This window comes from Ambystoma mexicanum, chromosome 1p, assembly GCF_040938575.1.
Source record: "Ambystoma mexicanum isolate Mex_15411 chromosome 1p, UKY_AmexF1_1, whole genome shotgun sequence".
Taxonomy (NCBI): domain Eukaryota; kingdom Metazoa; phylum Chordata; class Amphibia; order Caudata; family Ambystomatidae; genus Ambystoma; species Ambystoma mexicanum.
This window is the reverse complement of record NC_090921.1, coordinates 1,506,300,723-1,506,323,958: the sequence shown is the minus strand read 5'-3', so window position 1 is coordinate 1,506,323,958 and position 23,236 is coordinate 1,506,300,723. Positions and strand designations below refer to the sequence as shown.

Here is a 23,236-nt window from a genome sequence, read left to right as displayed (position 1 = left end):
CCTAGCAAGGAACCAAGCTAAATGACGGACATTCCCAGGCAGCCACGCTCCTCTTCATCTGTCAGTCCTTAATTTATCTGGACCAATGTGTACAATATAGCTACTAGATGGAGACAGACGAACAGTGCACAGACTCATTGAAATTTACCATGTTTTGCATTGTTATGGCTTGCTGTTCTGTATTATGTCACAGTTTTTGCTCTTTAATGCAATGTGTTATGATGCTTGTGATGCTACAAAGTTTTAGCCACGCAGCAGGACGTTTGCCCAATTTATTCTGTAACTTTGAGTGAACAAAATGTCTTTTTCCAATTGTATTCTCTGCTTTTTGCCTAGGAAAGGCTAAACACACACATGTGAAACCCGTGCTAATGCTGTTGTGGCTTGTTCTGATATGTGGGAGTTGGGCTCTGTTCTCCAGCTTAAAAAAACAACTGTTGAAGCCTGTACAGATATGACTGCAGCTTATCCTGTGCTGTGAGGGCTAGCTCCCTTTCTTGTGCCAGTAGTAGACTCGAACAATCCAGCCGAAGGGCTCCCTGGTGTATTCATACTGGCCCTCTACTCTTGTCCACCCTTATAATCGCTGTATACTTGCTGTATTAGCCTGCCATCCGTCCCTGTAAGGTGTCTTCCTAACATTTTAGCAGAACAAGCACCCACTTGTTTATGTAGTGGGCCCCCAGTACAGTTAAAGGTTCTTTGCAGGATCGATGTTTTCTTCTGATTATAGCCTATCATGTATTGAAAATTAAAGTCGGTGACTGAACTGATGAGCAATGTTAGGTTATTAGGATGTGTACAGTGCTCTGCTGCCATTTGCACGATATTGAGGCAGATCTGAAAAATTGGATGGGGATGGGTTTAGCTAGTTAAGGGGACTGCAAGATTCTGGTGCTTTGTGTTGAAGATGCATATCGGAGTCGCCCGAGCTATGCATGTGTGTGGGCTTTCTAGGTGGGAAGGCTAGGATACATCAGGGGCTTTGTGCAAATAGTCGGTGCCTCGTGGTCATTGTTGGGCATTTGTTGGCTAGGGCCTGAGAAAGTCACTTTGAGTTGGAGGTGTTGATTTGTAGTGTTTGAAGTCTGGGCAGAGTGTTATTTTTAAAAGTGTGTGTGTGTGTTTGTGTGTGTATGTGTTCTCATCTAATAGGTTTTGCTGTCTACTGTGTAGTGGAGAGATGTGTTTGGCTTTTTGAGATTGGTGTGTGAAGACATCCGGAGTTGTGGTTTAGATGTTCTGGGAGACAGGTGGGGCTTTCATTTAGGGTTTTCGCATAGTTGTCTTCATGTGTTGTCTTCTGGCCCATCTAGTTCTCTTAGAGCCGTGCGTTCTGCTCTACGAGGGTGGTCGGAGCCAACATGTTGTTGCATTAAGCTGTGTCTATTAAGAGGTAATGTTTCCACTGCTTGATGGCTGTAAGTTAAGCTTTCTGTCTATTATTCATTGAAGAGCCATGATCATTAGCTTTTTCCTGAAATTCAAGTGTTCCTGTAAAGTGTGAATTTTCCTCTCTAGCGAGTTCCAGTGTTTGGCCACTCTAGTAGAAAAGGCAGTGCCTCTGTATCTTTCTCTGGAGAATTTTCTATTTTTATACTTATTATCATTTTTCTTCATATAACATACAAAACACCCCCTCACTAACACCCCAACTCGGTCCCCTCCCGACCCCCCCTCCTCCCCTCCAGGGCAGCTACCACTTTGGTTTTATAATTTCTTGCACTTACAGAGAATTATACTTTAATTGAATAAGTCCAAGATCTGTGTTCTTTGTGGGCACCAGTTCTCACGAAAGTCTTTGTGCAAAAAGTCCATCTCAAACTCAGTCATTCTTAAATTTCTGTTGCTGCCCTTGTTATACATGGGTAACCCATTCCAGAGAAACATGATGCCACATTTTCATCAGTCATTCATGTTCAGTAGGAACCATAGATTGTTTCCATTTTTGTGGTATAAGGGACAATGAGGCAACCGTCAATAACATATACGCTATCTTTTGTTTCTTTTCGGTTAAAACCTCTAAAATGTCTCCCAAGCCCAACATTGCCTCACCCATTTCTCTTCGTACCTGGGGACCAAAGATCTCATACATTGTGCTATTTACACTTCCCCAAAAAACATTAATTTCCGGGCACTCCCAGCATATATAGACCTATGACCCTACATCTTTGCATCCCCGCCAACCATCCCCCAAAACATTCTTATAAAATGTATGCAATTTCTCCGGTATGAGATGCCATTGTACCATTACCTTAACACACATTTCCCTTATCTGTATTGCCCGCATCAATTTTGGGATATCCTTCCATACCGCCAACCACTGACTCTCAGTTATGAAAGTACCTGTATCTAACTCCCATAGTTTCATGTACCCCCATTCGCCTTGAGTCGAATTCTCTCCAGTTATCTTGTACAATGCCATAACCTGAAATTGTAGTGGTGTATTTTTCAAATGGGGATACATCCCTTATTATTAGACGCTTATTGACCATTAACGAATGTCCGAGTTGAATATACCTCATTCTTTAATTTTCGCTCAACGTGAATGCTTGTTTGCTTTGTTGAAATGTTCTGATCTCTTGGCCTTCTACCATGTCACCCATCTTCAAAGATCCTGCATCTTCCCACATCTTAAATGCTTTCGGCTCAGAACCCAGAGTAAACTGAGGGTTACGAAAAAGAGGTGTAAAGGGAAGGGAAACGTAGTGATACCTGATCGCTTCACCAACACATCCCATACCTGTGCCATTAGCGCTGAGATGTAACTTTTGTACATATTGGTAGGGCAATCTTGCTTTTGGCACAATAGTACTTCCTGAAGGGGTTTACCAAACACTGCCCTGTACATTTGCACCCACATTTTCTCCATATCACCCATGAACCATTCCCTTATTATTCGCAATTGTGCCGCTTGATAATAGACTTTAACATCTGGGGCCCCCATCCCGCCTTTAATTACAGGTGGCGTCAATATCTTCCATGCAACACTAGATTTCTTGCCTTGCCAAATGTAGTCCCTCAGTATCTTATTGAGAGTCTTAAAAATATCATTGGAACCGCAATCGGTAATGCTTGGAAGTAGTATAGGACTTTTGGGAGTATCATCATTTTAATTACGTTTATTCTTCCTGTCCATGATATTGTCAGAAAACTATGGGCCCGATTCACAGAATATTTTCCTATGGCATTGCGTCATTATAAAACACTTGTATGAATTAGGTCCTATGTGTCATGAGCCATTGTTTGACGCTATGGATATTTTGCCCGGTACATCAATTCAAGAGAATCTGTTAATTGAATGCCCAAATATCTCTTATCTGTTCCGTTAATACGTATTGGTCTTCATAACCCTCTTTCCTGTTGCTTTCCCTTTTTTGAAATTTCAACATTAATGATTTTTCTATGTACATTTTTACCCCCGCCACTTCCCCAAACTGTTTCAATGCGTTTGCTAAGGCTGATAAAGATGAGGGCATGTTGGTCCCCATCAACAATAAGTCGTCGGCAAAAGCCATTACTTTATGGTCCTCTCCCCCAAATTGAATACCTTTAATATCCTCCTCTTCCCTAATTCTAGACAAAAGCGGCTGAAAGTGTTGTGCATATAGTAATGGCGATAACGGGCAACCTAATTTGGTCCCCCGAGTAACCTGAACCTCTTGGGAGAGATCTGTTAATAGCTAGTCGTAGAATTGGAGATTGGCTCTTACCATTTGCAGAAACTGAGGGCCAAAACCCATAGCTTCCATTGTTAAAAATTAATAAGGTGTCTTAGATGTTCAAGATGTCGTAAGGAGAACGACAGCTTTGTAAAAACCTAAGGGTTAACACAAAAAAAAAAAAAAAAAAAATAAGACAGACTCAAGATGTCCGCCGCACCTATTGAAGAAGCGGCCCGAATTTAACATATATCCAGACTCCGGAAAGCAGAACATGGGGACTTTCTACGTTTCACTGCAGAGGAATAACTAAAGCAACGGGAAGAGCCTTCATTCCGCCAGGGTTTTTGAATACATCGGTATTGTGGCACCGATTGGTTGTGGCACAGCACTTTTGGAGCTTGCTACACCCTGGTTTACTCTGGACTTGGGACTGCGGCTTTAATAACTTCTCGCGCCAAGGTGGGCTTGCCACTGTGCTAGCAAGCACTCTGGGGACCAGGGCAACATTGGGGCCACCTACATGGCGCGGGCATCCGCTGGCTCATCCTCCAGACTCAACTGCCGTGGGAAGTGCCACTGCACCGCCTGCAACGCAGTAGCGAAACGAGGTACAGATTGGGTGTGGCGGATCGCGCTCCCCGCCCGCTTTAATCTCAGACTACGTGGTTTTCGAAATAATCTTGACTGATATCGGTGTTAAAGGGAGCCCGCTTACTAGATTGCAGGAACTTTGGAGACTTGGCTAACCCTGGGAACCACTACAAAGCGTGGCCATCTATCAGCATATTTTCCCTGCTCTCATTTCGGGCTCCATTCACTAGAACTATCGCCGACACTACCCACGTGATTGATTCTTCTAAAAGTGCTGCGAAACAGGCGGATGGGACGGGACAGTCCCATAAAAGCTATATAAGCAGTCATGACCTGTGGAACTGCCTGCTATCTGCCGGTGAGTCAGAATAATTCAACATAACAGTATCTATGGGCCAGCAAGTTTAATATAGTCCTGTGGATACTCATTCATATCAATCACTAATTGAGAAATATACTCTGGGGCAAGTAGTAGACCATAGTGGGCTGCTCTAGCCTCTTTTGCCAGTACATCATTCAAACTACAGACGCTGCTTAGGGAATTGCTGACTGACATGAGCTCGCACTCCTCCACAGGCATAGCGTGTAGGTGGCCATTTCTAGAAGACGGCCCATTCCCCAGGATATTCTTCGCTCACAGCCGCAACATCCAACAGCTCATGGAGCAAATCTCTGTATCCTTAAGCTTACACCCTGCACAGATTCTTGGTCATATGCCGAAGGGGAAAAAAGATCCTTCAACAGCAGCCCTCTAAAGACATAAACACTAAACAAAGCCCACTTCAGAGGCTCTGGGGGGCAGCGATGTTGGAGACTGCACCCACTAGTGTCGCTGAGCAATTTTCTATACCCAAAGGTCTAAGTGTCCCGGAAACGATGCTTGGCAGCTGCCAAAGAAGATTTTACGACTAGTTTTCAGCAGTTCAAGACAATTTTGCTGCCTCTTTCCAAGCGCAGTTTACCTCCTTCACGGCAGAAATCAAGTAATCGCTCTCAGACTTCAGGAAGGACATTGCTACACTTGGCGAGCAAATTGAGGTAAGTGAACGGATTCATGAATTATCACAGGAAAGAAAACAGACAGACCTTGCTTTAGAAGAACTCACTAGGCTGACGCGAAATCGTGAATTGCAATGCAAAGATTTTGAGAACAGATCTCAACGTTCAAATATCTGGGTGAGAAATTTACCGGAATCGGTTCTGGACTCTCAGCTAAAAGATGTGGCACCAAATATTTGCTGACCTGATTCCGGCTGAGGAGTCGCCTGTAATCTCGCTAGACCACCTACATAGAACCGGCCCGAAAAGGAGTGACCCCAGGGCTCGCCCTTGAGACGTCCTTGCAGGGTGCTCCTCGTATCAACAAAAGGAACAGATTTTAAGAACGGCCCGGGAGCAAAGCTCGATCACTTATAACAGGATGGAAATCCAGCTTTTTCAGGATCTCTGAACACTCTCCAGAAAAGGCGTGAAATGCTACCAGTAGTCAGAGCTCTACAAGCTTGCGTGATTAGGTATAGATGGACCTTTCCCTTTGGTATACTTTTCTCTTTGGGTGGATCTCAGCTTACGGTTACTTCCCGAGAAGCAGGCTTGGCTTTGCTACAAATAGAAGAGGAGGATGGGGAGGTCGCACTCGTATCCGAGACCATGAGAGTGGTCGACAGTATCGCGTCGGGCAAGGAAGCAGAAAACTCAATAGAAGGCTTGGAAAGCTCGCCTTAGGGGACCTACCCCTAAACCCTCCAAATAAGCAGCAGCTGTCGCAACATTAGACTGTAAGGAACACAGGCTATATACTAACACCAAATATGGAGGAGGAGATGGTGCATACCAGTTGGGAGTCTATCTGTTCAGGTAACAGATGGGGGTACTATGTTACCCTGCACATTGCCCTGGGGAAATTGTGGGTTCACGGCTGGGGCTAATTACCTTGGGATATGTGAGGTACTGTGGAACACACCAGGGGACTCTTTTGGGGGATTTAAATGAAAAAGTTGGGGTTAGGGGGGGTTTAAGGGTATGGCGTGGCTGGATGGGTGTGTGGGATGGGGAGGTAATGCATGGTATTTGTGCACAAGATATCCAGTAATGCCAGAACATGCAGATTGTTTTGATGTTAGAAGTTTCCTTTAGGTAACTGGGACTGTTTAAATGTTTGACACTAAACATAAAGGGTTTGAACACACCGGCGAAGCGCAGAAAACCTGATGCTCTCAAGGGGCGTCACAACCAGATTTGGTGGCGATCCAAGAGACGCACATATGTTTAGCGGATATATACAAACTGTGGCTTTGTCGGTATCCGGTGGTATGATGGGGTTGCTAAAATGGCGGGTGTCCTATTAGCGATGAAATCTGGCCCCAATTGCAAGGTGCTGAAAACATGTACACAAAGAGGGACGTTATGTGTTTGCAATTTTGGGAATCGGCCCTAAAAGATTTACAGTGGCATCCATATATGCTCCCATTATGGGCCAGGAGGGCTCCTGAAATCAGTAATTTCTCAACTAGAAGCGTTTTGTGAGGGTGAAATAGTACTACTAGGAGACCTTGATATCGCATTAGACCCCCTCCGAGATCGGAGTGCGGTTACCACCTCTTTGCACCCTCTAAACATTTTTTTAAAAAATCAATGATTTAACGTTGGTGGGTGTATAATCCGCTTTAATGGGGGAAACAAAGGGATATAAATATTCACATGTGCACCGTTCGTTTTCCCTGCAATGATTATGCCTGGGTCTCGAAAATCCTTTTTGGTAGGGTATCTTCTATCACTTGCCACCCAATTGCGCTTTCAGATCATGCCCCTGTGACCGCTTTGATTGATATAGCATGGATGACTCGGCGGGTGTGGACCTGGCGATTTCTTTCTGAGATATTACAGGACCCAGTGGTAAAGGGGAAACTTGAAGATGTAATAGAGGAATTCTTTGATCGTAATTTGACACCTGATATTTCTGTAAACACGACATGGGACGCATTCAAAGCAACAATGCAGGGGATCTTTATAGCAGAGGCATCTTATAAACGACAACAAAGATTAGCTCTGGAAATTCAACTTGAAGCTGAATTACAACATCTAATGGTGAAAATGGAAACGAAAACAGATCCAGCAATTTTGAAAGCGTATAGAATTGCAAAAGGTAAATAATTTATTTCAAACTAAGAAAGCTGAGAAATCGCTGTTGTACTTGCGACAGTCATATTATGTTAAGGCTAACAGGGCAGATACCTTATTGGCGAGACAACTACATCAAAAAAATTGCCTGGCAAACTATACAAACCATACAATCAATATAATTACCGGATGGGCATGTCGTTATGGAACCCTGCAAATTATTTTGCAATTCCATACATTTTATTCTAATTTATATTGTACTGAACACCCAGATAAACAATCTCAGTCACTCTATTTGCAATCAGTTGCCCTTACCCGGGTCCCGTTGACGGAGCAGGAACCCCTTGAAAAAGATGTCACTCCTGAAGAGGTAATAAGAGTTATACATTCGCTTCCCCCAAATAAATCTCCAGGACCTGATGGTTTTTCATCTCTTTTTTTTATAGGATGTTCCGACATGTATTAGTACCAAGGTTATTAGTGCATCACTACAACTCGTTCACTAGCTCAGGTTGCATACCATGCTCTATGGAGGAAACAAAGATAATAATCTTTCCAAAGCCTGGCAAGGATCCTAGTAGATGTGGATCCGCCCTATCGCATCTTATTAACATAAACGCAAAGATTTATTCTAAAATACTAGCAAACAGGCTAGAAGGCTTGCTCCCCTCGATTTATACATTCGGATCAAGCCGGCTTTATATATATAACCGACAGACACATGACAATATTAGGCGTACATGTCATATTTTAGAAAAAGTAGAAAATAAACAGATCCCAGTGATGTTGCTCTGATTAGATGCCGATAAGGCTTTTGACCGGGTTGAGTGGTCTTTCCTCTTCCAGGCCATGGCAAAGATGGGCTTTGGCCCTCAGTTTATAGCGAAAATGAAAGTAAACTACAAACGCCCGATGGCCCGATTGCTTATTAATGGGCAGCTCTCTTCTCCCATCTCCCTTCTGAGAGGCATAAAACAGGGTTGTCCCTTGTCGCCTTTGTTGTAAGCCATAGCCCTGGAGCCTTTCTTAGCTAGGGTTTGACAAACGCCAGACATTCAAGGTATACAGTCGGAGGGGATAGGGCATAAAATTATGGCATATGCAGACATGTTAATTATCCCAGGACCGACTACGACCTTACCTGCAGTAGAACGAGAATTGGAGAAATATGGTGTGGTGTTGGGTTTAAAAATTAATTTAGCTAAATTAGAAATACTAAATTTATCTTTGCCTCCTAGCACTGTATCCTCACTACGTACTCAAACTCAATTTGGTTGTGCACAAAATCACATTAGACTTTAGGGAGTAGCAATTACCCTGCATTTAGCTGGCCTTTATGAAGCTTACTTCCCTCCCCTATTGAAAATGATTATGAACCAATTCGGACAATGGGGCTCACTATCTCTTTCATGGCATGGACGGATGAATGTTATAAAAATGACCATACTCCCTAAGATGATATACTTCTTTCATGCACTTTCAGTTCGAATTCCCGCCACATTTTTTAAAACGCTGCGTAAAAAGATCTCTGATTATATCTGGAATAACAAACCTCCAAGGGTTGCTTATGAAGTTTTGACTACTCCCACTGAAAAAGGAGGAATGGCCTTCCAAATTTTCAAGTTTTATCAAACCGCACAATAATTGATCATGGGTTTGGCGGAAGATGTTTGGGACACAGCGGTCAAACGGTATAAGCTTACAACATTTCCCTCTCCGTTTACCCCAATATTCTTTAACCCTGATTTTGTTCCGGGCTGCGAACCTCGGGCATTCCCCAAATGGAAGCAAGCAGGATGCATGAAAATATGCGATCTGTTCATAGGTAAGGACCGCAAATCTTTCGTCCAATGTAAACTTGACTTTGGTCTAAACAACTTAGACCGCGTTCAATATAATCTGGTACGCCACTGAATTTTGCCCCCCCCCTCAAATAAACAGGCAGCTCACCTCTTTTGAAAAATGTGTCACTAATAATCCAGCAAATAAGGCTCTAATATAAATAGTGAATGAGACGCCTCCTTGTCTTCCCCCACATTATAAGGCAAGATGGCAGTTAACTTTAGGAATACAAGTGTCCGACACGGAGTGGGAGGGGTTATGGAAGGATATTCCCAAATATACTCCATCTGTACAATTATGGGAATTTTGATATAAACTGTTCACCCAATGGCACTACTCACCGGACCGTTTGCATAAAATCAAATCCTCCTGGTCAGATCAATGCTGGAGACAACGTGGGGCGATTGAGGATTAGGGGGATGTTGGGTGGCATTGCCCGGTTTTGGCGGGATATTGAGCAGAAATTGATATATCAATGAAAAAGGTATTTGGTGTATCAAAACCTAAATCTTTGAAGATTTTTTAATTTATTATGCGTCCTAACTCAAAGCAGAAATGTATAACTTTTGTTATATTACAATTGGCTGCATTACTGGGACTTTTATTTATTTTGGATTTGTAAAGCGCACTGCAGCCCTCTAGGCAACGAGGCGCTATAAGTATACTTAAGGAGGCTTGCTTGTGGGTTACAATAAGCGGCCAAATGTGTGAAGCTTAACAACATGCAGTTATTTATACAGTAGAGTTACTGAGTACAATGTTCTACAATACAGCGTATGTGGTATAGCAGTAGTATGGACATTGTACATGAAGAGTAATCACATTAGACCAAGAACACCCAGATGGACTTGCTCAAAAGTGGAAGTCTAAAGATCCACCGCTGGTTACTGAACGGATTACCTATACGATTCAAGGTGAACGAATAGAATTCTCACAGGATTAGTCAGAGGTGCTAGAATTTCTACAGTCTGACTTTAATCTTCAACACTGCCCTCAACGCCTGCATGTTCTCGATATTAATGACTCTTGAAGAACTGCACTATCCGATGTAGGGGCTAAAGGGGGGGGGTAGCCAGCTGGGTAGGGGGGTGGGGAGGGGTATGGTTTTATTGTAATATTTTAACCTGCTAATTAAAATAAATAGATAAGATCATTCAACCAGATCAAACCCCTTTTCGGCATCGAGCATAATAAGCCCTGCTGACAATCCTGCTCTGTTAATTTTCTCGATCAAATGGCTTAACCGTCTAGTGTTATCAAATGTTTGCCTGCCCATTACAAAGCCATATTGCTCAGGGTGAATTAGTAATGGAACTTGCCTTCCCTATCTGGTTGCTAATATTTTGGTGTAGAGCTTAGCATCTATATTAATAAGAGCAATGGGTCTAAAGGATCCATTGAGTCCTGTCCTTACCTGACTTTGGGAAAAGCACCACCTTTGCCTCTTCCATTGAGGGTGTAATACTACCATCCTCCCTAAAATAATTAAACAATGAAGTGAGGTCAATTTGTCTATGGTAGGTCCTATAGAAAATAGGCGGAAAAATATTTGGTCCTGATACTTTGTTGCCTCTCTTACTTCATCGGATATAATCTCACCCTCTTACTCTTCCGTGTCCCCTTCTTCTAATTTGCTTAGCCGGCATTGTTCCACATACGTCATTTGTACTTGATATTCTGGGCAATACGATGTGTATAGCGCTGAATAATACTCTGTAAATGCGTTAATTATGTCTCTAGAGGAGGAGTTAATTTTACCCCACCCAATTTTCTATTTCTATAGTTCTGATGGACCTAGCTTCTTCGTCCATACGGACTTGGCGTGCCAGAAGGCGGTCAGCCTTATTGGCCTGATATAATACCTCTGTCTCAAGTATACCAGGGCCCTCTCGGCATGTCTTATCTGCAGCAAATCTAATTGTCCTCTGTAAGACCCAATCTCATACCGGTATCAGTAGGCAGACTATGAGGATTTTGGACACCATGAAGAGCACAGGCAACAGTGGAGTGGGGAACCAGCCGCCATGCAAACAGGGCCCTTCTACAGGGATGCCGTGCGAGTGGCGGGACGACTCGACCTCGGCTGGAAAGACTCTGTCATCGGGTGAGCTGGAGGACGTGGGAGAATGGTGGGGATGTGGTGGTACTGTGGGTGATACGGAGCAAAACCAAAGAGGAGACCCTAACCCGACCAGTGGAAAAGACAATGCGGTATGTGAATCTCTGCACTCACGGTCCGCATATGTCACAGGCCGTTTTGAAGCAGAACAGCGCCGTGTTGTGTAGCCCCACGGCTATGTGTACCAATACGGAGCATCGGCCGGCAGAGGAGAAAAACCTGACTGAGGCCAAGCATTCAGGGACACAGAGGGTTAACTCTTCGTCAGTGGAGGGTAGGGGAGTCCGTAGCAGTACTTGCACGTACTTACCCCGTAACAGACCCACAGTAGATCCTGGTAACCGGAAAGGGTGGCCGCATGGCGGGAGGACATGGTGGAAATCTTCATGTCGGAGAGAAAGTGGCAGGACTTGGAGGGGCTTATCACAACTTCCTAGCGTGACGGGCTGTGATTGGACAATCCCAGGACAACCCATTTATGAGGCAAACATGAAGAAAGGACTAATAGGATTTTCCTCGGATTGTTTCAGATCCAGCTGGAAGGCGAAGAGAGAGCAGCTGAGTACTGCTGGGCCTAGGAGGATTGGGTCCAGGACTCATCCATACGCTGGGAAGCACTGCAGAACCATGCTGTCCTAGCCTGCTAAAAGATATTACTGGACTGCTCCACCTGAGAAAGGAAGATCCTGATTTTTTGTTTGTTTCTTTTGTTTTCCTTTCTACTTATTACAGTCAATAAAGACAAATTTTTGTTTAAAAGCACCGGTCCATCCAGCGTGTCATTACATCCTCTAAGACACCTACATTTTTTCTGTTTTCATGCCCCATTTGTCTTGACTTGACTTGTCGTGAAGAATATATGGGCCTCTGTCCCCAAGTTCCACACAGAGAGAAAAAAAACTACTCCCTGTGCGAGGCTTGAGGCCACAGGTGGTTGTTTCGCAGGACCAGACGCCGCCGAGGACCCCAGAGCTGTGGAATGAATTAGGTATTAGTACAAACAAGCACAGTACTGTCAACAATGTAACTGTTATTGAAAAAGGGCTTACCCAAGGGTGATTTTACAACTGCCAGGAACTCTGAGGCTGTGGTGCAGGGAAGCGTCAGCAATCCTTAAAGCCAGGTGCCAAAAAACTGAGCGCTGGCTACTACCTGATGATTCTTGGATGTATTCTTAATGCTGTGGCAACGTAGTAGTTCAAGGAACCCTGAAGACCGTAGAACACTTGACAAGGCAGAGAAGGGTGATCCAAAACAATCCGTTAAACGTTAGCCAAAGTCCAAAAGTCTGTAAATCCAAGCAGAAACCAAACACCAAATCCAAGGAGCAAGAATAATCTGCCCGTAATCCGTAAGCTTGAGGTCTGTATTCAGATGAATCCGTGAATCGAAAACGCCAAACAGTGTTGGGAAACAGCTGTGAAGCGGCGAGTTGTTCAAAGTGTGCCGCTTTTATCCCTGCCGACTCCTGATCACGTGAGTGGAGCTCAGGGCACGTGACCGGGAATTCGGCCCTGAACCAGGAAGTGGTTGCCTCCGACTGCTCCTGCTCCAGCCCTCTCGCAATCTCCATGGCAGTTGCCACTGGAAACGAGGGAACAAATAATATCGCCCTCTGACAGAGCCTTGAAGCTGGTGACGCTTCCCTCGCACCACAGGTAGCGTGACCATGTAAAGGGCTGACTGTGATTTGGAGAGTCTCGCTGTTATGTGTCAGGGAGTCCCCGGGTGTGAGTGTTCTGTAAGGTGGTGTGCCTGGCTTTCCTACTGCGCATGACACCATTTGCATTTCACTGCCTGTGGATATCATACTTGGACAACTCTTCTTTGGGATCTGCCTCACAATGTTTTACCTCGATATGCTTTAGTCCATTCCCATCTTCTGAATCTCCCCGTCTCATGGACTTTGCAAGCTTCCTTTAGTTGGGTCCCTTGTTCTTCGATCTTTAGAATCCATAGACCTTCCTCACATGAAGTTATGCAATGTTGTTGTCCTTCCCAAGTAAACAAAAGTCCAAAAGGGAATGTCCACCTGTAGCAGACTTGGTTTTTAATGAACTCTTTTACTACTGGCCCCATGAGTCTACACTTCAACAAGGTCACCTGTGCCAAATCCTGGTACAATTGAATTTCTGAGCCAATAACCTTGGTAGGAGTTGATTTCCTTGCTGTCTGTAAAGTTGCCTCTTTCTGCCCGTACCTTTGTATTTTAGTAACAACATTGCTGGGCCTTGCTCCTGGGTCTTTGCATTTCTGGCTGGTGTTAGGCAGAAACCTGTGCAGTTCCCTTAGGGACCACTGTGAAAGATTTAAGACTACAGGTGTTTGGCAGTAAACCCACTTGGTAGCAGTCTGTACCACACAGATTCACTTGGTAGCTGTGGCTGAGCAGTCAGACTTCCCTCAAGAAGAGTTGGGCAGTATAAAGAGCATACAAAATAGGTACAGAAATACAGTAGCACAAGCAAACACTGACCAGAGCTTTGGTGTAAAAGTATATAATTATTTATTTAACACACACTTAAAAACGCACTAGCACAAAATTGGTAAGATAAGTTCAAAACACAATCACTATTATCATATGTAAATCCCTGATTACTTGTTGGACAAGTCTTAGTTAACACCACTTATTTCCAGACAGAGGTGAACGCTTAACGTTCGATGGCACTCCAGCAAGTTAAATAAAAAGGGAGGGAAAAGCAGAATTATGGAAGCACACACACAAAACACTTTTTAAAGAACCACAGCAAGTTCGGAAGGCACAGTCTACTGGTGAGCAAGGAAGGTTAGGTGCCAAGCAAAAAGTGGAACAAAGGGCTCGACTTGGGTTGGGGTCACAGAAGAGAACACAAACGCCATTTTAGAATCGAGTCCTGGCAAAAAATACCAACCGGCAAATTAATATTAAATGAATAAACCGGCAGTATGTTCGAGGCTATAAGGATTAAATAATTAAAGTTGGTAGCCTCGAACAATGGGAAAATCCCATAGAGATATATTCGCGGTCGAATATAAAAAGTAGTATCCACTGCCATCAGGGGCAAAAAAGCAAAAAAAGCAAAAAAAATAAACCCCAAAAATCCAGCAAAGCTGCGGGGGGCACTCACTAGGTTTGGGAAATTAGCCTTACAGAGAATTCTCCCTAACACTCACACCCCCACCCCTCAGATTAAGGGACAGGAGGATTTAATCCACTCCTGGATGAACCTCATACCTCTAGTCGGTGACATACATCCTAGAGTCCATCAGCATTTTGATGGTGACACCCTGACCTGTGCTCAATGGTGAAATCAAACCCTTGCAGGCAGATGGACCATCTCAATAGTTTTGGATTTTCTCCCTTCATTTGCATTAACCATCTCAAGGGTTGGTGGTCAGTCTGAATGACAAAAGTAGAACCATACAAGTATGGCCTAAACTTCTTCAGTGCCCACACAATAGCAAAGCATTCTCTTTCGATTGTTGCCCACCTTGTCTCAGGAACCTTCAGTTTTCTAGTGATGAAGCAAATGGGGTGCTCCCTACCCTTCTCATCCAGTTGGCTAAGGACTGCACCTATACCTACATTAGAAGCATCTGTCTGCACAATGAAAGTTTGGTGGTAGTCAGGAGCTCTCAGTACTGGTGCTTGGCAAAGAGCTTTCTTCAGGTTTTCAAAGGCCTGATTGCATTCCCCAAATGCAGTCTTTTCCTTGGCATGGTCTGTCGGGGCGATTTGCCAATAGCCTGATTTAAGGTCAAATGTGCCGAGGAACTTGGATGAATCAAGTCTATCCACCAACTCATCTGTCCTTGGCAAAGGGTGGGCATCAGTCTTGGTGACTGCATTAAGAGCTCTATAGTCCACGCAGAATCTCAATTCTTTGGATCCGGCCTTTTGTACTAACACAACTGGGCTAGACCGTAGGCTAGTAGAGGGCTCTATTACCCTGAGATCAAGCATCTTCTTGACCTCCCCTTTGATGTGGGTCCTTACATTTTCTGACTTTCTATATCCTCTGCTTTTGACTGGCAGACAGTCACCAGTGAGTATATCATGCTGTCCCCAAGGGGTCAAGCCTGGTGAAAGTGAGAACAGAGAGGCAAACTGATTTAACATGGCTTTGCACTCTTCTTGTTGCGCAGGTGTCAGGTTTGAAGAGAGATTTACTCCTTCAATCTTTTCGTCCAAGGGTAAGCCTCTGAGGAGATCAGGTAGAGTGTCACTCTCTTCTTCCTCTTCCGTTGAAGCCAGAAGCAAGGCTCCTACTGCAGGTCTGGAGACATACGCCTTTAGTCGGTTGGTGTGGAAGATTCTGGGAGCCTCCTTGGGATTGTGCAAGTCCACCAAATAGTTCACCTCTCCAAGTTTACCCACAACCTTGAAGGGTCCCATCCATTTATCTTGCAAGGCCCTCTGCCTTGTTGGGATCATAACTAGAACTAGCTTGTCTTGAGTGAACTCAACCATGTTAGCCTTCTGGTCATGCCAATGCTTGACCAGGGCTTGTCCAGCTTTCAGGTTATCACTAGCTTCTGCCATCATTTGTGACATTCTCCTGCGGAGGCCTATTACGTAGTCAATCACTCTGACTGGCTTGGGGGAAGGAGCACTCTCCAACCCCTCCTTGATCAGGGCCAATGGACCTCTGACCGGATGGCCATAGAGAAGTTCAAAGGGAGAATAACCTACTCCCTCCTGAGGGACTTCTCTATAAGCAAAGAGAAGGCATGGCAATAGAAGGTCCCACTCTCTTTTAAGGGGATCCTCTAAAGCACCTATCATGCTCTTCATGGTTCTGTTGAACCTTTCTACCACCCATTTGTCTGAGGGTGGTAGGTGGGAGAGGACTTGTAAGTAACTCCACAGGTTTTCCACATGGCTTTCATGTAGTGGGACATAAAATTTGACCCCCTGTCAGAGATTACTTCCTTGGGAAACCCAACCCTGGTAAAAATACCAGGGAGGGCCTAAGCCACAGCCTGAGCTGTAACAGTCCTCATAGGAATTGCCTCAGGGTACCTAGTAGCATGGTCTACTACAACAAGGATAAACCTGTTGCCTGAGGAGGTTGGTGGATCAAGGGGACCAACAATGTCAATCCCTACCCTCTCAAATGGGTCTCCCACAACTGGGAGAGGCACGAACGGTGCCACATTCTTGGACCCAACCTTACCAGAAGTCTGGCAGGTATGGCAGCTCTTGCAAAACTTATCTACCTCAGCCCCCATTTTTGGCCAATAAAAGTAGAGTGAGAGCCTTTCCTTGGTCTTCTTGAAACTCAAGTGACCAGCCAAAGGAATCTTGTGGGCTAGTTGCAAGAACTGACTGTTTTCTTGAGGTACTACAAGCCACTTGTAGTCTCCAGGTGCAGACTCAGTTGGTTCACTGTAGAAGAGGCCAGCTTCCCAGTGCAACCTATACTTCCCAGGCTCTTGCCCATCAGCCTGAGAAGCTGCCTGTTGGCGAAGACCTTCCAGAGTTGGACATTCTCTCTGTCCCCTACTGAAGTCTGCCCTGTTGGGTCCACCTTCTGCCAGTAAATACTGCAGCTCAGGATGGTCAACAGGATCCAGATCTCCAATGAGTTCTTGGCCTGCCACTAGCTCTTCTTCAGAGTCTAGTTCTACCAGACAGGGTTGTACCTCCCTCTCCGCCTCAGCTGGAGGTGGAGTTACAGTTGTAACTTTGGACAACCTAGGGGAAGTCCTTGTTGGAAGCACTGGAGTGCTTGCTGTTGGCTGTTTCTTGGAAGTCTTGGGTTTCCCCTTTGCTTCCTTTTGCTCAGTGATAGCAAGTTGTAATTCCAGTGGTGTAGGAGTGATATCTTTCTTCATCATCTCCTGGGGAGTACCTCTCATGGTTCTCTCCCTTGCAGGTCTGGTGAGCTCCTGTAACCTTTTACTAGGAGGTCTGGGGGTATGTGACACTACTCAAGAGTTTTCAGGTCATTGCCCAACAGAACCCTTCCTGGCACCTCACTTTGTATGCTGACAGGTATCTTCACAGTCATGTCATTACACTGGATGAGAACTGGTAATTGGGGAAGCATCTGCACAGGCCCTCCAGCTAACTTGGTGAGGAGTTTGGGTGCCTTAGCAACATTCTCAGCCTGAAAAAAAGGATTTATCCACCCCAGTTATGCTGGCCCCAGTGTCCCTAATGGCAAGAGTCTTCTGACCATTCACCTTGACACTGTCCTTATAATACTCTTTAGTATTATCTGGGATAGAGTTATAGATATTTAAATTCTGTTGTTCCCACAGACCCAGAGACACTAAAGAAACACTGGCTGAGACTCCAATGGGTTCATCAGCCAGCAGTAGAACGTTTCCACTTGCCATTTGTACTTCCTCTTCTGGAGCGAAGGCTGAGGAGACAAGCTGGACCCCTGAAGGTTTACCCTTACATCTGGGATCTCCTTTCACATGGTCAGGTGAGCCACAAACAAAACATTTACCAAATGCTTTCTGGAATGGTGGCTTGCTCTGGCCTCCTTCTGGTTTACCACCAGAGGGTACACTACTCTGATTTTGGTTTCCCTTGTGGTTTACCCTTATTATTCTGTTGGGGCCCTCTTTGGGATTGGAATTATTAGAATTCTCTTTGGAGTCCTTTTTTGGCTGTTTCCCCTCATCCTTTTTCTGAGTTACCCCAGAGTCCTTGTGAGTAGCCCTGTTGGCAACCCACAAGTCAGCAGCCTTTTCTAGTTTCCTGGAATCTAATTCCTTTGAATCAGCCAAGTGCTGTCGGAGCTCAGGAGAGCAGGCATCATAAATTGACTCCAACATTACAAGATTCTTCATTCCCTCATAAGTGTTCATCCTGTAACCCTTAATCCATCCTTCTAAGTTCTTCAAACTTTCACTCACCCAGGTAGCCCAAGGGGTACCATCATGCTTTTTGAGGGTCCTAAACCTCTTAAGGTACTGGGAAGGGGTCTTCCCAAATTTAGCTATCAAAGCTAGTTTCCCACATTCATAATCCTTCTTATCCTTCCTCCCCCAACTCCATTACCACATCAGTTACAACAGGGGGGAGCCTAAAGAACAACCAGGAAAGTAACTCATTTCCTGTAATGTTCTGGAGCCCATGATTATATTCAAACAAACTGAACCAGTCCAACACGTCCAACTTTGGCTCATACATACCACCAACTCCTTAGGCATCCGGGGTCTTTTGGGACTGGAACTCCTAGAGGATTTGGAAGGAGAAGCACTTTCCACAGACAATTTTTTTCATTTCTAGCTCATGGTTGAGCTCCATTTCTCTGAGCCTTAGTTCCTGGTGCCGTTCTGTTTGAGCATTAATTCTTTTGAATTCTAATTCAAGCTTCATTTTTTCTAGTTCCATATATTGAGGATTAAGTGTGGGACCTGGTAAGGGTCCAGTAGGTACAGCTGGCAGGGCAGGTAGAGGCCCAGGGGAGACAACTCTAACGTCTTCAACCTCCTCTTTTGCTTCTGGCTCAGTTATCAATACTAACATTCATATCAATGTCATTGCTGTTCTCTACAGTTGCTGGAGTAGTAGGTTCCTCTGAACCACCATCCAGACTTTGGTTTGCTAACAATCTTTCTATTAGCTCCATTTTCTTGCCTTTAGTCAGGAGATTCTTATGCTTACAGAGAACTCTTAAACAATCAGCAGTTTTTGTAGCAAGGGACTCTTGACTATAACTTTCCATAGTTGACAGGTTTTAGAAAATACTTCTTTTAGTGCTAAGCTTTGTGGTTAGTTGCACTAAGGTATCTTTAAGCACACTAAAATGTATACTCAATACAAATCCCACCCCTGCCACCAGTGTTAGGCAGAAATCTGTGCAGTTCCCTTAGGGACCACTGCAAAAGATTTAAGACTACAGGTGTTTGGCAGTAAACCCACTTGGTAGCAGTCTGTACCACACAGATTCACTTGGTAGCTGTGGCTGAGCAGTCAGACTTCCCTCAAGAAGGGTTAAGCAGTATACAGAGCATACAAAATAGGTACAAAAATACAGTAGCACAACAAACACTGACCAGCGCTTGGGTGTAAAAGTATATAATTATTTAACACACCCTTAAAAACACACGAGCACAAAATTGGTAAGATAAGTTCAAAACACAATCACTATCATATGTACATCCCTGATTACTTGTTGGACAAGTCTTATTTAACACCACTTATTTCCAGACAGGTGAGCGCTTAACGTATGATGGCACTCCAACAAGTTAAATAAAAAGGGAGGGAAAAGCAGAATTATGGAAGCACACACACAAAACACTTTTTAAAGAACTACAGCAAGTTCGGAAGGCACAGTCTACTGGTGAGCAAGGAAGGCTAGGTGCCAGGCCCACTTTCAAGGGAGCCAGGCGGAAGATGCCTAAGATCAGACAGTTACACAGAGTCTTCGAAGTTTGTGGAGGTAGTTCGAAAAAGGTTTAGTTCAGTTCAGAAATGTTAGCTAAGGTGTCCCAGGCTAACCCAGGTTCAAGAGACGAGGATGTAATACACCCCGTTCAATCGGTTGCAAGGGAAGCCAGGCGGAACACGGTACCTTAAATGGAGAGGATCCTCCAGCGGGGGCAGTTGTTCCTGGCAGCGGGTGCAAGCCGCAACGTCGTCCAGAGGAAAAGATCTCGTCGTGGAGGAAAGATGAAGGTCGTTGAACTGCCAGGGAAGAAACCAGTCGCGGAGTTCTCCGGTACAAAGGTACTACCCTTTCGGTTCGCGGTAGTGGTGAAAACGTGGTATCCCGGTTGCCAGGGTGCTTGGCACAGGCAAGGCGGCCACGAGATGCTCCAGGAGGGCGAAAAGAAGGTTGACTGGTTATCCCCACCAGTCGAAGGAAGAAGACTCTCCGGGCTGGAGATCTCCTCTGTCGTTGGGAAAAGTGGTGAAACGGTTCAGCAGGGCCCCACCGGTGGTGTCGTTGCAGGTCGGCTTAGCTTCTCCCTCCTCGGATTCATTAGGTCCAGTGGCGACGTCTGAAGTTCCAGTCCCCAAAGGCTTGCTTTTATGCAGCACACCCCCATTCACTCAGCCTAGCTGTCAATCAAATATGTTAAGTGGTGAGCCGGCCAATCCCACAAGAGTGCGACTTGAGTTACCAGGGTAACTCAGTCCAGGGTGCCTAAACCCCCTCCCACATCCCCTGTGGTACCCAGACAGAGTGGCACCACTTTTGGAGGCTTCTGTGGAGAAGCCTGCCAAAAAGTGGAACAAAGGGCTCGACTTGAGTTGGAATCACAGAAGAGAACACAAACACCATTTTAGAATCGAGTCCTGGCAAAAAATACCAACCGGTGAATTAATATTAAATAAATAAACTGGCGGTATGTTCGAACTATAAGAATTAAATAATTAAAGTTGGTAGCCTCGAACAATGGGAAAATCCCATAGAAATATATTTGCGGTCGAATATAAAAAGTAGTATCCACTGCCACCAGCCAAAACTCGATCAGGGGGGACGGAGACATGCCCCCTCGAACAACAGACCCCGGGGCAATCGAATTGCCCCGACCAGTACGTCCATAATATGATGGTTTGTACTGTTTTCTGTTCATAATTTGGGGCTAGCAAAGCCAATGGGGACTTTACATGCCCTGGGAGACAGTAGTCAGTCCCAGGGTATGGAGTCTGTTGGGGGGTTGCTACGACACCCCTGGGTTACGACACGGAGGGTGCTGTGTAACCCACATCAAAAAAACACAAGAGACCCTATGGAGTAAAAGACCCCATAGCCCATAAAACACATGGAAAGTTAAAGGAACACCTCAAATCATGTTTAAGAGTGGGAGCAAAAGAATCTCACTCTTAGCAGGAGAGAATAAAATAAACTCCAAAAATCCAGCAAAGCTGCTGGGGGATTCACTAGGTTTGGGAAATTAGCCTTACAGAGAATTCTCCCTAACAGTCGGCTCGATGAATTCGATCTATCGGCACTTCTTCCCTCCATTCCAATCATAGAAGATCAGTGAACACCTGCTGCATGGTTGTTTTTAAGTCTCAGCCTTCAATCGTATCCGGGAGAAATTTGACCCGAATAGTGCATTTCCTTGATCTGTTTTTGAGATCTTCCATTTGTATTTCCTTATTCTGGGTCGCCATTGCCAACTGATCCGTCAACAGGTCTATCTTGCGTGTATCTTCTGCAATGTCCTGAATTGCTGTTTCTTTTGTTTCTAATCGCTCCGCTATATCGTTAATGTTTTTTTTCACCTCCTGGAGAGATAGTGCCAATTCTGTTCTTATAAGTACAAGTTGTGCCTCGAGGGTTTCTTTCATTTGTTCCTTGAAATCATTAAAACATTGTTTTATTACTTCTGCTGTGGAATCATGTTCCATCATCTTTGACAATGTGACTGGGCCTGATTCTTGGTGTGCAGGCTGACATTAGTCAGTTGGGTTCTCCTCCCCTTCCTTGCGCCACAGTTTAGAAAGTGCATCATCTTGTTACATTTTCTTTTGCTGTTTAGGGGTAGGGACCCCCTCCACTGGCCCCTTTGTTCTATTCCGGGACACTGTAAATGTAGTCTAATTTCCCTAATCTGTCTGCTCTCGCCTCCGCTCCTTGGACTGATTGAGGTGAAATCTTAACAATTCTTGTTCGAGCCTCTGAGACAATAGGGGTGCTCAAGCCGTCCTGCTCCTTTTACACCGCTGGCCCATTCCCTGGTCCCAGTTTGTGATCACTATTGCACGTAATCTAGGATTGTTGGACTACTCCTAAGAGACTACCTTACTTTAGGAACCTGGAGAGCATATAGGGGTAAATCAGCTTTAAATGCCTTTGCACCACTACATATGGTGCCACACTGGAGCTCTCACCAGTTTGCTGCAGCACCTTTACAACCGCTGTTTTCTGGAATGCTCGCAGTTCCCTTGACCAGTGGGAAGAGTCTACAGGTAGTCCGGCTCACACCCCCACTGTCTCTAACTGTCGGGTTGCTCAACCTCTGCGCCACTGATGCGCTGCTGCTCACACTGACACCTACCTCGTCTCCAGCTCCAGGGTCACACGTTCCGCACTGATCAGCAATTGGGTTTTCAGATCTAGAGCCCTGTTGCCATTACCGATCGTTCCTCCTTCAGCAATGGTGGTGCTCTACCCGCGCTGGGGAGTGCTACGCCCAAACGACGCCTCTCTTAAATCGCTGCCACTTGCCACTGCTACAACGTTGACATCCACTTGTACTAGCCTTGCCCCACTCCCGGGATCTTAATGGGGGCAATTCCACAGTTGTCACTCTTCTTCTGGGCAGATTTTATCATCTTTTTTTTGAGGCGACAGGGAGGAGCCCTCTCTTTGCACTGCCACAGTGGCCATCTTGGAATCTCTTCTATTTTCTTAGTCTGTTTCCTGATTGTAGGTCTCTGGTTGGTTGGTAGAGTGAGATTTGACTTTTAAGAAGTTATGCTCCCTGTCCTTAAAGGGCTTTGTGCGATGCAGAGGGCCTTGAATTAGACACCAATCACTACCTCTGTGTTGCATCAGTTTCTCCTGTTGTGGCTACGGCTGCTTCTGCATTCCATTCTGCTAGGGATGCTCTTAAACACCTCATCTAGGATGGTACAGTTTACAGTTTGATTTACACAGCAAATCTTTTCCAACAGGTTAACAACGGCTGAAAGACTGACAAGGAAGGCATGTTGGTCTATAATTGGACCCAGTGCAACCGTTGCTCAGAGTTATGATGGGGAACTCGAATATTGGAGGTGTCCCACTGCATTTACTGTTTCTGAAGACTGAAGCAACCTGTGAGGCAATCAGACTGAATAGCTGACCAGCTGGCTGCTGTCTCCATCAGGCAAGAGATGGCTTGCCGTTTGACTTCACACAGGCTTTCTCAGCTTGTGTGAAGTCAGTGCTCTTTCTCTTGATGTGTTTGTGGTGGCTTACTGGGTGTAAACTTTGGAGTGTTGGGGAAAGTGCCCTGT

General features: G+C 45.1%; 1 protein-coding gene across 5 annotated transcripts in view; it reads left to right on the top strand.

Annotated features, from left to right (window-relative positions):
• Positions 1 to 23,236, top strand: part of USF1 (upstream transcription factor 1) — a 1,351,219-nt gene that overhangs the window by 291,005 nt on the left and 1,036,978 nt on the right. The window lies entirely within an intron of this gene.